Genomic DNA, 16,850 nt, shown 5'->3' with positions numbered 1-16,850 from the left:
GGACAGTTTTATTTATTGTACTAAATTATTTGCGGTGCGAGAACATGGTTCCATACAGCCAGAGCCCACTCAGACCGAGAGAACCGATGACAAAAACACAGGGCTGGGCATTGATTTGGGTAATTTAACAATCGGCACGCTCCACCAGTTAGCCTAAGGCTAAAGTGGAATACAGCAGCTAGTTGTGCTCAAGCTCTTGTCTAATGACACTTGCCAATGCCAAAGTGGGATGAAAACCGTCTTAACAAACTCCAGAGGTGTTGAAAAGTAAATCGAAGTCTGTTAGTTTTTCGGCAAGTGGGTTGTAATAAAGTCATTTTACGAAAGCAAACATTATTAAAGTCAATTTATTTTAAGAACACAGGTCTATAAATGTGAAGAGGTCCAAAGTGGAACACTAAGTGTTCCTCTGTATTTGAAATGGTTTGCATCAAGTATCATGGGAACAGTATGAAAAAGAAGAAACATTACAAATGTCTTTTGGCCTCACTTCTGATGAAGCCACTTGTTTCTGTAAATCTTTTTCATGTTTTGTGTTTCATGTTTTGGATTACTCTGCTCTTCACAGTGGTGCAACACATCCCTCCATTGTGACATCTTTTCTTAAGAGATGCATGTTCAGTAAAACCTACTAACACTTAATTACACCAATATTTAAATCTACCAAATTTTTAATATTTAAAAACACCAATTTTGACAGTCTGCTCCATTGTGCTAAAAATGTCGATTTCCAACAGACACATTTGTTTTATGTAACAAAGTGAACAACTTGTTTTAAAATCACACATTTCAGACATGTGTATCTGTAGTTAAAAAACATGTTTTACTAAAATATGACATTTTCTTTTAACTCTCCAGTTTTAATTAATTAGGACCATGTAACTTTTCTCACATCTTTTCATGGTGTCTCCCCTCAGGGGTCAACCACAGCGAATCATATGCGTCATTATCACCCTCTCCCTAGTCACTTCTAACGTTGCATAAACCATATTCGTGTGAATTTTTGTTTTGTTTTGTTTTATTTACTACATCCATGGATTTTTGTTTTTCCTCCTTTTTCCTGGAGGCTCCAACAAGCGTGTCCTGTTTCTCTTCAACTAGAAGATCATTATATTTCAGTAAATATACTTTTTGGTTGGGAAATACTTCCATACATGTCTCATATTGCCACCTCCAGCTGCACACAACGGAAAGGTTTCTGTTTATCTGAAATGTTTTATTTTTTAAGTTATTATAATTCAGGATTAAGCACTGTATGGCACTAGCCCAAAATCCTCTCTCTGTAATCCTAGAAGTCAACTTTATTGAACAGTAGCAGTTTCAGCGTCATTAATAATGACCTAAAAACCTGATAAAGTGAGTGTGTCGCATTTTATTTTGACAACTCACACAAGTGTTTCATTAACATTTTGGCCCACAGTCTCGCAATAGTTAGATAGTTAAATTAATAAAATTAATAACGTCTTAAAAGAGCAGATTGAATGAAAAGCTGCTGCAGAGACACGGGTTAGATAAAATATAAACAAATCACTTTTCTACCTGGTCAAAACGCACCGTCTAATGGGAAACACTGCCACATCTGCTAGTGTTTCGGCCAATTTCATCTCCAGTGTCATCACGTATTAGTCATGCCAGCTAACTCTGGCAAATGAAGGGACACATGTGAAGGTCCATGCAGCTTTCATGTTTGTATGGCAGAGAGGAGCGAGCAGACACTCGCCTGTCATCTGTTTCTGTGCGCTCTGATTTTCCTCTTAAATAGAAGACAGGCAGGGACTCGTCTGTGGTGTTTTATAGAGTATGGAGAGGAAGTATAGAGTAGACAGGTACTTTTCGCCCCTGTAAAAATATTTAATTAGGTTATGCTACAAAACAATACGCACTCAGGCAGAAGATTTGCTTCAAAACAGTGTCTGCTACTGATTATAGAAAGAAAAGAATGAAGAAATCGGGGGAGTCAAGCTCAAGGTAAACTATATATTTTGTTTTTATTATTATTTGTTTGGAATTCTGTATTTATTGGGAGTATTCATAACTGCCATGAACAAAACGTGAAGAAATTACTTCTGTTTTTGCCTTTTCATCACAGATCCACAAAGCAAAAATTATAGGATTGACTACATTCTGGTTACGATGTAAAAACGTTCCACAAAGAATTTTGGTTTATGGTGGAATTTTGTTTGTAAAAGTAGTTGAAGAAAAAGAAATCCACATTTTAAAACTTAACACTGTGCAAACAAGTTACAAACAAACAACATATTATATTCATATTCAAAGGCATGCCTGATATCTGATGTAATCGGTTCCCATACAGTAAAGACAGGTTGATGGGTTTTTATTTTTTTGGGGTTTTTTTTAAGCTACACGTCACTAACAAATAACATGTGAATTAATCAGCAAAAGGGAGAGCAGAAATTAGTCTGGAGTGTGTGGGAGGAGTTTTTGGATCTCCAATTCTGTGTCATAAAAGGGTCCTCAGTCAGCTGCTGTCATCTAGATTTCACAGGCATGACTTAATGGGAACACAGATGGTGTCTGAAAATATGAGCTTTAATACAAGAACCTGTAACAAGAAGCAGATGTGCACGAACGGACTCCATAAACACGTGCACACACACCACCAAACTCCTGCTGATGAACAGATAGATCGCACCAACACCCTGCACCGCGTCTGGTTGTATAGAAGGCAACTGTATGTGATATTATAGCAGTCTATCGACACAGGCTTTGACTGAGTGAGGCCTTTCTGTCAGCAGCAGACGCTCACAAACACAATCTTATGTCACACACTGTACCTCACAGAGGGAGCCCGGCTCTCACAGCAGGCTGAGTTTACACTACGGTCTGAAGCCATTAGTGGATCATAAAAACACTTAGCTGAAATGTAAAGTTTCAGCAGGGATGTGAGCTTTTGTCGACTCAGAGGAAAAAGACCTGTCTAAAAGCCGAGGAAAACCGGGGCCCATTTCTTCAATACAGTATTTTATGTGTTTTACCTCCTTTGGCAGTGACTTCAGCACCGCGTTGAGGAAATGCTTTATAAGCAGAGCAGGGAAAATTATGATTGTGAATTTCCTATAGTGCCTTTCTGAAATTTTCAACTAGCTGACATGGTGCAAATCTACCACAGATCTCTAAAGCCTTGACTTCCTTCCCCACCTAAACAGTGCCTCAAAAGGACAGATGTAAAAATCGATTGTTGGATTTCAAAATAGTACAGGTTTAACACGTGCTGGGCACTACTACAATGGTATTTAAAGGTTGAACGACCATTGTCCCACCTTAAGACCATCTTGGATCCACATTTAATCGATGTCATACCTGCTGTCATGGGTAAACATTCAGGTATGGACAAATAAAGGGACAGTGCAAAAGGTTCATCTGCATCTTCTTTGTCCAGAAGCCACTTAAGTAACAAACACATTTGCAATTGAAATGACAACATGCAAAACAACTGTCAGCTGCTCAATGCAAACGGGGTAAGTGCTCTAGAGTGAAAAGCCAAGTTGAGTCATAATATTCCCACTGCCATAGGACACATGCTAGTCAGGATTAAAGTAGGTGGAACACGCATTTCCAAGGTCAGAGCCCAGATGCATCTTTACTGATTCACAGTCTTGGTTTTTCATCTGTCGTGCTGAAATCTACGTTCCCATAAGTCATACATTTTCATAAGATTAACTAAACCAGACAAGAATAAACAAATATAATTAAGAGCCAGAATCATTCAAATTAAGAAAATTACAGTGAAAACTGACTGAGATCAAATAAGTTCACGTCATCATTAATCAGAGCTCAGTGGAGAGTCAGTGACCTCAGAGTCAAATTGTTTCACCAGGGAAGACAAACGGTTACAGTATCCATCACAGAATAACTGCTGAGACCAGACTCTGGGTGTGTTATGGCAGGTCAGCTGTGAGACGTTAATGCCATTTTATACACTTTGTCCTTGTGTAGCCATTATTGTGTAATCCCACGTTCTTGTCAAGGTAACATAATTGTGTGTGTGTTTATGTGTTTGCCTGGCCGGGCGTATTGGTCAGTTTGTTAATGATGCTGTCATGTCAGGGAGTCTCCGCTCTCAGGAGAAAAGCCTGAGTCATGGGCTCATTGGCTGCCCTACTTTCACCAGGACTGAAAAGTGGATCACTGCACAACAGCACACACAAAAACTGCACGCAAGCACAAAAGCAGCAGCTCATATACTTATAGAGATGTGATTCAAAGACACAAGGACATCGCTCTGCAGATACAGTGAGCGTAGTCGAGTGCAAACACAGCTTCCAGAACATTCGGTAAAATGCAATAAAAAAACTAAAATGAACTCATGTGTAAATTGATAGCTGCAACAAACGCCGAGAAATCGATAGAGTCCATTTCTCCCCTCGGCCCATCGCCTTTTGTCTTTTTACTCTCAATTGTTGGAAAACTGAGGAAGCTAATGGTAGCAGTTTTGTCTTTTTATATATATATTTACCTATTGTTACTGCTGAAAAGATCTGATCTGCTCAGCAGTCTGTGCTCACCACTATCTGATTCTACCATCTATACAACACCACACATTATCAATGGTCCACAAAGCACTCGGAAGAAAATAAAAGCCTCAGCGATTGTAACTACATGGTACTGGTACATGGTACTGTCCATGAAAAGTAAAATGAGCTTCAGACTCTGTTGTTGGCAGTCAACAGAACTTAGCAGAAGCAGAACAGACATCAGTCTACATGTGGTCGACTAAAATACAACCAATAATGTCATGATGGTTATAATCCACAATCACCACCTACAGCCAACCCTGCAGACACAGACGTCTTAGCTCCTAAGTTCTGAAGTACACGTACATTAGGCAGCAGTTTCTGCCTCAGGCCTTCACTCACTGGCCTCGAACAGAAAAATCACATTCATATTTACAGTCAATAGTCACCTAAGTACTCCATGTGTTTTCTTACATATAAAGTAAATATAGTAAATATAAATATAAAGTAAATATAAATATATAGAGTAAATATCCAGTGAGTAACCACAGATCAGATTTGTATTCTTCGTATTTTTGGAAATGTAGCGGCTGGTCTGGAAACAGTTTTGTATTCTCCAGGAAAGACACATGAATATTCAGCTCAGACACAAACACGTCCAGTCTTTTCGACTAACACACTGAAGGATATGCAGTTCAGAAACAGTACATCATCACGCTGAAAACTCCTGGCTTCTATTTATTGTTTTTAATTTAACATTGTTTTATTGCTTTGTTTATGCACGTCCACACCCCCAAGGGGCCGATGAATAAATACAAACCTGATGAAAACATCTGAGCGAAAACAGATAATGGTGCATCTGTTCGACAGAGTGTTTTCAGCCCTCCAAATTAATTCTTAAACACAGCCTTTGTTTTTGGCTGCAGGAAATGAGATTCAACCACAATATTGAATTTGCTCCGAACTTTTAAGTCTTATGGTAACTCAAGATATTCAATACAGTAGCAGAATAAACTGTAACTTCTGACGGAGAACATACACACACAAAAATGGATTCCCTTGCATCTCTGGAGTGTTTGCGTACTTCTTTAGTCAAAGTTTTTTTTTTATATAGAGTACTAACCTCCAGACATCAAGGTTCATTCTTGACTCTCGACGTCCTTCGGAGTTTCTTCTTGTTCTCAAACATACACCGTTGATCCACAGTCTGTTGTCTGGTGTCCTGTTGGTTTGCCATTCCTTTTCAACCTGTCAATTTAATAATAACATTTAATCTAGACATCAAAAACAACACCACAGTTCTCTTCAACTGTAATATCACACAGCAGTGAAACAGAAAATACCTGAAAACTGTTAACATTGTTAAACTCTTGGGATAAAGAAGCCACTTGTAAAGAGCTTCATTTTGTCCATATTAAAATGACTAGCGTTACTATCTAACTAACTACTGCATGCATCCTGCAACGTTCTAATACACAGCTATATTCAAATGAAGACATCAGGGGAACACACTTCAACGAGCTGTCATCATAAAACTAAAATATTTAGAGCATTTGTAGGAAGCTTAGCCCGAGAGGCTCATTTCAGTTATTTATCATGTCTCTGTTGTGAAAGCGATGATGAAGACGCTGGTAACTAGAGGCCAGTATAACGGTGCTTTGTTCGTCAAATGATGTCTTGGTGGATTTGGAAAATCCCAGCACCATGAAAGTCCTCACCAAAGTTCCTTCTGCTAGAAAATGAATAGAACGAGGCTGATAGGACATCGGAATTTATGAGGAGGGAACGGTGTCTGGGAATATTACTGAGGGGAGGGATTCTTTTGTCATTGCAACTCCGTGATTTAAGAGTGAAACACTTGAACTTTCAACAGATTGAATAAATTCCGTGTCAGACCAATGGTTGGGCCTCTTAAAACAAACAGTGATGTGGTGGAGCCCAGCACACAACACACCTCTACGCGGAGTCATGGCCTAAAAACTGCAGATTTATAATAGACAGTAAATCTCGAACGCAACAGGATTTACAGAACATTCATGCACACGTGCACGTATCCTGCAATTCCAAACATAAATTATACAACAGCTGTGAGATGAGCAGACATTTCTTCACAAAGGCCTCAAAGCTTATATGAATACAGTGGAACCTCGGTGGTCGCCTCCATTTTCAAACAATTTGGTTCACATACAAAATTTTGAATAAGCAGTCATCCCCCAAACAATTCGGTTCACAAACAAAATTTTGAATAAGCAGTCATCCCGGGACCAGGACCAGGTTTATCCATTTTAATTGATTCATATGGAGATAATTGTTTCAGTTTTTGAAATTTTCGGTTCACGAACGGCCTTCAGGAACAAATTAAGTTTGAAAAAAATCACTCTACTCTTGCTAAGACTTTGTGGTTACTTCCCTTCACTCCATGTTGGATGGACAAAGACCAGCCTCATAAGAACCAGGTTTTGATCCTCATTAGAACAACATTCAGCATCAATGCCAGAAACTCCCCTAAATAGGCAACAAAAATTGGTCCACACACACACAGGTGGCATTGATAATGAGACGCTCTCAATTTTGGATCAGGTAGGTGCGCCTTAGGTGATGTGATGGGATGGAAAAAATTAGCGGAGAATCATCGGGACAAAAAAAGCCAGCGATGAATCATCAAAGATATGCAATTAATTAAAAAGGCAGATGCATCTTCACTTGTTCGAAGATCACTTGGTTAGCAGGCCATCCAAGGTAGCTCCAGGTAATTACCTAGGAAAAAGAAGGACGGTGAATATGGACAGATGGTTATACAGGACATGACGTGATGTTCACCCAGGTCCAAAGTCTCGTCTCAGTAGAGCAACAGAAAAAAAGGAAAAGGAATGTAAGATTAAAAGTAAAGGTGGAGGAAAAAAGGTGAAATTAAACAGAGTCAACATGAAACAACACAGCAACTCCAGCACAGCAACATCAAATAACAGACACACTGCACTGATTTCTGTGAGCATTTGTTTGTTCATGACTAGCGTCGCTGACAAAGCAAGTCAACGGTCCTCGTCTGAGAACTCGGCCTCTGGAAACCATAACATCACATATGCTTCTTTTCAAGCTAAAATAAAAGGAGCGGCATACACTGCATAAATAAGAGCAAATCAGACGAGAGGACAGTCATCGTCTAGGCAAGTGGGTGAAAAGGTCAGGGACGAAAAAGTCAGTGGTGAGAACTGAAAGGTTGGTGAAGATGAGGCGAATAGTGCATAGGGACGGACGAGCAGGAAGAGATAGAGAGGGGAAATGGGGAACGGAGGAACATCTGTTTTGTGTCAGACTCAGGTTATAGGCTGATAGTGGAGTCTGGAGAGAGAATGAATGAGATGGAATAGGAAGAGGCAATCAGAGCGGAGGGGGGTGAGGCAGACTGGGGAGGAAGGAGAGTGTGAGGAGAGTGGAAAACATTAGAGATAAAAGTGGCTAATTAGAAATGACAGACATTACCATATACCTTAGAACTGTGAGGCCATCGCTCGCTCTCTCTCTCTCTCTAGTTCTTTCTATAACTCCCCATGTGTATTAATGGGATATACAGTAAACCCTTGTTTTTCGCGGGGGTTACGTTCCAAAAAGAACCCGTGATAGGCAAAATCCGTGAAGTAGAAATCTTTTTTTTTTTTACAATTAAATACTCAGAAAAAGAAGAGAAAGAACGAACAAACCATTTTACAGTCTCAACCATTTGTTTCACAAACGAACGGAAGATTCATTAATTCCATAATGCCGACCTACAGCCGCGTAGCTTTTACCTTCATTTAGCATGTCCAATAGTTTTACTTTATCACCGATAGACAGCATCTTCCGCTGCCTTTTGGTCCCTACCGCAGGTACTTTTGCCGGTCCAGAGCGTTTTATCGACATTATGGGGTTTGATAAACTCGAAATTGCAAGAGAATTTGCACGTACGTAATGTCAATTTGGCAAGCTGTTTTACGTACGTGTACATATTAAACCGCAACGTTATTGGCGCACAGAAAAGAAGCGGAGTGACTTTTTAGCCAATCAGAATGCAGAAACCGTGAAAAGTAAACCGCGTTATAGCAAGGGATCACTGTAGTGGATACTGCTATGTGTCATGAGCACAGACATTATTTCTACTTCTGCTGGACTGTTTCTGGTGCAAAACACAAAATAAGAACAAATAGATACAACCCCTCTAACCTGATTGTTATGTCTGGCAAACAAAACAATTTCCCAAAACAGAAATTGACACACAGAAGCAGAAAGAAAGTAAAATCTGTGTTCTGGTAAAGTGCTAGAAAATACCAAACAGGGCTCAGACTTAATGTGGCTGCCAGAACAAAGTTAAAATCTTTGAGCATAAATACCAAAGCATTAATGACTTTTGAACAAATTGCAGATTCCCAATGTAAACTACAAGGTTACCACGGTCAATTAACATTGGCCCAAAATACGTTGGTACAGACAACGCTCAACACAATTAAAACGCACATTTTCTCTGGATCACATCCATTACGCTTTTGATTGTACTCTCTTATCCTTAGATAACAGAGAATACCAATTACTGCACTTGGCTATGCTTCCTATAAAGGCTACGTCTTACATTTAACAGAGCATTAGGACAGTAGAGTCTCTTTTCTTGATGAACTAGACCTGGTTGGAAGAAGTCAATCAAGTGAAGCACCACTTATCGATGAAGACGGGTTTATGTCATTTGAACAAACTGAGTGAGTGCTGTCCTGCTGATGATCCATTGAGGTCCTTAACAGAGTTGTTCACGTTGGGCAGTGGTGGCTTGGTGGTTAAGGAAGCAGACCTGAAGACTCGCAGGTTGAGATGACGGGAATTTTTATGAAAATTGTTTTTATAAAAATATGTCTGAATTAAATAGGACATAAGCAACTGGACTGTCTCAGATGCTCATCCACCAGGTGTCTCTAGAACGTTCCTCAAGGAACCAAGACCGTTCAGATGACTACAATGGAAGAGCTTTGGATAAAATGACCTGGATGACTGAGAACCAACAGTGTTATCTGGTGTGTAAGTGGTTTCCGTTAGAGGAATCAAATTGTGAGGCTTTAATTCAGGATTGCTGTGACCTTAAAAAACTGATGAAAAGAAACGTAACAGAACTATTGACAAGTTCATTAATAAAATGACAAAACCTGTCAGAGCTGACGAAGAAGCCTGAATCAAGTCTTGGGATTTAAATTCTGACCTTTCGAAATTATTACATCTGTCTTAGAACCTTTTGACTGCACTAATCTCCTCTCTCTCTTTCCCAATGTCTCTCTCTTCCCTCCCTGCTCTCTCTTCCTCTGTGTGTGCTCTCATGTGTAGATAAAGAGAAGATAACCGAAGCTGATAAGAAAAAGACTAAGGGTGAAACAGTTAACAATATTTATGGGAAGGAGAAACCATAAAGAAGAGAACAAAGATGAAAGAGGGAGCCTGAATTGGGAGCCATAAAGAACAGCATGACACACACAGGCAGAGTATCAGGAACCTCCAACGACCCAGGGAGGCTCGTACCACAGACTGTGTACCACAGAATTCTCTGCTTCTGTCATTTGTACGTTCAACACACAAAGACAAACAGAGCAGACTGCGGCGTCAGAAAACAAAAGACAAATCCAAAACCCATCAGAGGCTGTCTGACAGAGGGAGTGAAAAAGTGATTTAGAAAACACAGGTAGGAGTTAAGGGCTCTATGTTTCAGTTTACTCCAAGAACACTTCTCAGAGAGCTGTTCTTTTTTATCAGCACTGCTGTCTGCGCAGATCCCTGCTGCTACCACGGGAAAATCTCTTATTCCATTACACCTGAATTAACCCTAATAAGATTTGATAAAAATGCAACTCAACCCTCATTTTTCATTAGCTAACAAAAGCACGGAGGTGTTGCTGTGAATATTGGTTCCTAAAAATACAATAAAAGCTGAGAGACTCTTTCAAAAGCCCAGACGCAGTAATTATGTTCCTCTCCTATGAGAGACAAGTAAGGGGGTCGACTTAATGTAATCTCACTTTTTCGGTGGGAGCTCTGGTGTAGGACTGAACAAAAGTGGAGAGAAAATGAAAAAGTAAAAAATAGAAATTCAACAAAGCAGCAGTAATTTCAGTGTCAGCAAACGCGTAAAAAATAGAAATTCAACAAAGCAGCTGGAAAGACGTGGTAATTTCAGTGTCAGCAAACGTAGCAGCTACTTACAATGGTATTGCCTGATACACTGTACGTTTGTATTACTGTAGGCCTACACTTGTAATAGGCCTACATTTGTATTGGGGTTACATTTGCATTAAGCCTATATTTATACCAGGCCTACATTTATATTAGCCACAGCATCATTTCTCCTCTCTGCAGAATGCCTCGTGAAAAGAACATGATGAACACTGAATCAACCCTCGCGTCTGTTCTGTTTTAAATGTTACATTATTGTCAGTACATCACTGTCTGGGAAATGACCGTCTCTTATGTAGCCTTTAACAAAGAACAGGGACTTTCTGTATGCTACATATGGAATATGCTTAAGGCAGCTGAAGCCAAGGTATGATTGTTTCCACACAGTATATATGAGAAAATGCTAAAGAAGCTAATGTTTGCCAACTTTTTTTTCTACCATTTTTGATCGTTTAAAAATGAATGTAGAAAAAACATAAAAAAATACCGAAAGTGGTTTTTTGATTAGTTTTCTGGACTTTATCAAAGATGCAGCTCGTTAGTCTTTGTATTTGGGTGTGTCCGTACCAAACACCGCAAACGTCTGCATGAAATTGATACGGAAACTAAAGCATCTGTGGTCTGGTGAACTGAACTAAACTGTAGGTACAATTCTTCCGTGTGATTCTTTTTCTCCTGCTGCTCCGACCAGGGGTCACCCCGCCCCCCCCTCCACCGTTCTACAACTCTTCGTTTCTTTCACCACATCCATGATGCTTCTCTCGACTCCCACTGCCTCACAGCTCTGACTCTGACCTGCTCGGTCCAAACTCCCTCGTTAGCTGCTCCTCTGATCTGCTCCTCTCTCACTCTGACCATTCCATTCAGTCCTGAAGACAACTGTAGTTTTTTTCAACTCCAGAGAAAACGTTCCTTTTCACTGACGCTGATCTTCTTTCAAAGATCTCTCCTTACACGCCTCTCCACCCAGTGAACTCTGCCTGAACATAGTTTATTTGTTCAGTCATAGTTATGAGTATATTATTTGATTACTTTAAACCAAAACAATCACTTTCCAGTCATAGGAATGGCTGTGTGCAAAGTAATCCAATTTGTCACACAAGACATCATTGACACGACACATCAAAATGGAATTTTAGTTTACAGAACTTTTTTTTTTTTGCTGATTGTGTCCAATGGGTTTTTCTTTTTAAAACAACACCAATGATAATGTATATGAACAGATCAAACATATTAACAGTAAATGTACACAGCACCATTTGTGTATATTTCATATGGTCTACTGCCAAATTTTGCTGTGTGAAGTGAAGAATGACTCTCATTGGTCCTCTGTATTTAACCCATTCCTGGGTGAGAGGAAGTTTTGAACAATGGACTAATAATTAAAAAAAAAAACATTTCATTTAACCAAAAAAATTGTTGTAAGACTACGTGTTACACTAGTGGTTCTGGTGTTACTTTGCTCAGGGTTTGTGTTTGTGTCTTATGTTGTTCTGAATCAACACACCTCAGGAGCCTGAGTCAACACCAGACCAGTGGGTTTGGCCTGTAATTGTCTGTGTTTGTGTGTACGCAGGTTTGTGCATGATTTGAGTGGTTTTATCTTTTAATATGTCTATAGAGGTAACAACAACAATAAATAAAGTCCCTTATTGGTCCCACAATGCGGACATTTCAGGTTTGAGTATTTGCAACCCCGGCAGCATTAAGTATGTGATTCCTCTGGTGGTGCTCGAACCCAGGACCTTTTATGTGTAAGGCAGATGTGATAATCACTATGATGGATTATGGAACAATAAGGTAAGCAGGAATCTTATCCCCACAGAAAACATGTATTTAAGCTTTTAATCCACTGATTAACACCACAACATTTAAGATATTTTAACCTGCAAACTCTCCCAAATGTTGGAACAAAACGTTTACCAGAGGTTAAGACCCCCACACCACCACCATTTTTTAATTCCACCTTTAATTTATTGAGACCTGAGTGTGCTGTTGATGTGGAATTCCTGCCCAGTCCTGCTGTGAGACTTGTGCAGCACAACAGTCCACCGTCACCATTGTATAATTGAAAATGATGTGCCAGACACTGCAAATGGGAGACAGATCTAGACTTAAGCGAGGCCAGGCAGACACACCAAAACACTTGTTGCATGGAGCCACATTTTTTGTAATTTGTGCAAAATGAGGCCTGATGTTGTCCTGCAAATGAGTCTGTGGTGTTTTTGTGGAAAAATGTTGTCTTGCTGGGAGCACTTTTAGCTCTGAAGTCATGCAAATTTAGCAGCAGTTTTTCCTCGCCCTCTGAATCTTTTCGCCACAACATCGAGCACAGACCCGTCGACCTGTGCGACTCTGTTCTTCACTTTTCTGTGCTACGCAAAAATCCTTTCACAATGACCAACAATTTCGGTGCCACAACACCACAAAGGCATGAAACTCTGCCTTTAGCACTTCCTGCGTTGTAAAGGCCGTGCGTTTGTTTGCTGCTGCTGTTCCATATTTTCATATACTGATGGATGCTGTTAAATCTCTAGATTTCACACGGAGCCTGAGATTACATAAATCAAATTTCACGCCTCACACAGACACGCCAGATTGCTTCTAAATGTGATGGATTTCACTAAGCAGCTGTCAACCTCATATGTCAACACAGCTGAGGAAACACCAACCATTCAGTTCAAAGCCCTGCTGGACAGTTTGAGCCGGTTTGACACTAAAGAGCTCTGGGTAGCACAAACAACACGGAACCCCCTCCTCCGCCCCTCCTACTGTGATCCAATCGTTCTCTTTTTACATTTTTAATTTGAATTCAGTGTCTGACGTTGTCCCAGCGTTTCTAATTATTTGTTGCAATAAGGTGTATTCCCCACAGCCTACAGCCTTTAGGCCTGCATGAAAGATTTTTTTATCTCGTGTTTCCCAGCAACTATAGACCAATCTGTAAAAAGCTGCTCCGTTTATTTGGTTATTAAAACTGCAATCGACTGAGCTGCTAAAAACACAGAAATGTTGAGTTTCATTTGTAGGTTGTTAAAATGTTAATGACTTCGTATCACAGACCTTTGAGCTGAGTTGGTCTAATTAGATGAGCATCTAAACAGTCATTGGTTCAAAACCCGTCTCATGACTGATAGCAATTTTCCATCTCCAACAGTCATGAGACTCTAAGTTAATGTTTTTTTGCAGCACAGAAAGTTTTTCTCTTAATTGTTGGCAACATGGCCACTCTTTAAATCTTTTACAATAAACATAATGCTAAAAAAAAGAACCCTGCCTATAGTGTCATTTAGTCAAACTCTGTAAGACCGTCTTAAGGGTAGAACATCAATCGTAAAACCACTCAAGAAAATCAGGAAACATCTTCATTTATCTAATGCTCTGCTGTCACTTCTCCTGTTTCTGAATGGGTCCTTGATGATTTATAACATTTATGAGTACACAGCAGCCGAGTCTGTTCAACTTTAAAAAAAGAAAAAAAAAAGCATGCAACAGATTTTCTGTGTCACTCAGAGAGGGAAATGGTCTCAGTTTAATATTATTTCTGAAGTGATAAATGGCAGATTTCAAAACAAACTCCATATGAGCCACGGAGTTCAGATCTGAGTCAAAGATCGTAATGAGGTTTCTCGCTTGTTGTTCCGGGAACTTGTTCCAAGAGGATTGTCCTCTGCCAGCAGAAGTTTTCTATAAAGCCCTTTACACACCTAACTCTATGCCAGAAAGTGACTGATGCTTTTATCTACATCAAGCTTAAACATACAATCTCAATACCCAGGTCCCAGTAACCCAGATAGAGCTTCAGTGATACTTCGCTTGTTTTTCAAAACAATGTCTGAAGCGCGTGTGTTTGTACCTGCACAGAATCATCTGCTGTTCTAGTTTTTCTGTTCTGTTCTGATTTGTCCCAAATAATCACGATTACTGATTGTGATAAATGTGATAAATAACCATCATAATTAATCACAAACATCCACATCTAAGCATAATAATCAGAGTCAAAGTTTGTGTCATTGGACGGCCCTAATTCAAATGCAAATATATTTCCTATTACACTGTATGTGCCGTACTCCATACATTGTCAGGAGTCACACAACATTAGCAATCATTTCATGGTCTCTTCTACTGCTGCTAGTAATACACGAGGAACTGATGCTCTCATTTCATCCATGAATGTCATTAAATATTCCACAGCTTAGTCATGATAAATAAAAATGAGTTTAATTGGAAAATGGAAGGGAAATAGAGAGAGAGAGAGAGAGAGAGAGACACCCGTTGGCTAATGGACTCCTTCAGGATTTACCTCAATCCAACAAGCTATAAACATTTGACTCAGAACCGAGCTTTTACTGCTCATGTAAAGCGGTTTCCAAAACCTTTCATCACTTCCAAGTATGAGTAAAGCGAGACCCTTTTCTCCCTCTGAGTGACTCTGAAAGAGCAGCAAAGTAATGGCCAAGTATCTCTTCTACTCAAAGGTGTAATAAATGAGCGGGGTCCGATTCATGGCTCTGTAGGCCCCGTGATGACAGGACAGGTAAAAGCCATCATATCACACTGGTTTTTAAACTTCTCCCACCGGTTGTATGTCAGCTTCTCTATTGATTTCTTGTACTTGCTGTTGAAGCACTTTGTACTGCACCAGCATGTACTGTAAGTCACATTTTACAGAGTGTGAACCAATGTAACCCCCTGGGTTTATGAGCCAAGGTGCTGGAACACTGGGCCAAACGCTCTAATACAGGCTGAAGTGTTCAACTCTTTGGAGGTGAATTCAGAGCCTTTCCTTTAAAATGTTACTTTATCTAATTTACTTAGCATTTTTTATTACTTGCCTTAAGTAAACAGTATATTTACATATGCATTTTTGTATTTATTCTAAATAGAACCTGGCAATGGGTGCAGGGATGGTGCCTTGCAATGAGACAAGTCACCTGTTTGATTTCCAGTAGAAATTTTACATGTTCTGCTGATGTCGCTAGATTCCACAATCATAAAATTTACAGACGAACTATAAGGTTAATTAGACACCCTGTGTTGATTAGCGATAAACTGATCTATTTACTAATTCTGTGATGTATTCATGTGCATGCTGTCATATGTAAGCAGCATTTACAGAGCTAAACGTGCACATATGTTTTATTTCAATTTTTTAAAATTACTTTTACTCATTTGTACTGTTGTATTATACAGGATGTATGGGATTAAACGAAAAGTAACTAAAGTAACTAAAATATCTGTAAAATATACTAACATTATTCTTTACACTTATGTGTTTTTTTCCAACATTGTTATAAGTTAGATATTCAATAAACTCTGTGGAAGATCATTGTTAGGCTGGTGAAACAGAGGAAGGATGGAGAACACCTGAACAAATGAATTAAAAGAAGAAATAGATAAAAGCAGGAAAAGTGAAAGGGTAGAGAGGGCTAAGCCAGGGTTTGTATACAGTATAAATACTGCATATATAAAACCAAAAATAAATTTAAGTCTGAGGAGGAAAAAGGGTAAAAAAGAAAATACCCTGAAGCAGTCAATAAAAGACAGAGGTGAAGCAGAAAAGTCAGCCTGCCGACTCACCTCACTAAACTAATTCAAATTCACGGGATGCTGCCAACTTCAATACACGCAGCAGATCAAGCATCCCTAAACATTTAAGGAGGGGAAATGCAAAACGTATACTTTTTAGCCCCAGGATCTAAGGTTCTGCTCGTCATCTGAATCATTACCGGTTCCAACGCTGACATGATCTGATTTCTGAACTTACTGAACTGAAGTAAGAAATAGACGCTTCAATGCATTCAACATTTACGCATCAATTAACATAATAATCATAGATCTGGAATTACTATAATTTGCTGCAGGCTAAATGTATTGCCGTTGACCTCGGGGCATTATCGAGCAGAAGGAGCAACAGTTTCCAGGTCAGCCGGCGATAAATTGTTTTTGACAATCTTGAAAACATCTGCATGTATTTTTTTTATTATTCTTACAGGGGATAAGTTTTCATATTAAATTCAATCACATATAAAGTTCTAGTAGAATGAGTGAGGTATTTTTACCCCACCTGTGTGTAAAAATAGAAATGAACCTCTAGCCAAGCCTCTAACCAACTAAAAAATGGTTATCTCAAGAAGGCAGAACAAGAACTAAGTTTGTTGTAGACATGGGGAAGTCTGCCAAATATAATAAAGT

The 16,850-nt window shown here is 39.4% G+C and overlaps 1 long non-coding RNA gene across 1 annotated transcript in view; it reads right to left on the bottom strand.

Moving 5' to 3' along the window:
• LOC112488264 (uncharacterized) overlaps window positions 1-16,850 on the bottom strand; it is a 116,482-nt gene that overhangs the window by 90,260 nt on the left and 9,372 nt on the right. Inside the window, exon 2 of the long non-coding RNA XR_003052132.1 lies at window positions 5,599-5,723. This is a non-coding gene — a long non-coding RNA (uncharacterized LOC112488264). The remainder of the gene's footprint in view (window positions 1-5,598; window positions 5,724-16,850) is intronic.

This window comes from Cynoglossus semilaevis, chromosome 16 (genome assembly GCF_000523025.1).
Source record: "Cynoglossus semilaevis isolate Cse_v1.0 chromosome 16, Cse_v1.0, whole genome shotgun sequence".
NCBI classification, from domain to species: domain Eukaryota; kingdom Metazoa; phylum Chordata; class Actinopteri; order Pleuronectiformes; family Cynoglossidae; genus Cynoglossus; species Cynoglossus semilaevis.
Note: the sequence above shows the minus strand (reverse complement) of the source record. Positions and strands in the feature narration are given on the sequence as shown.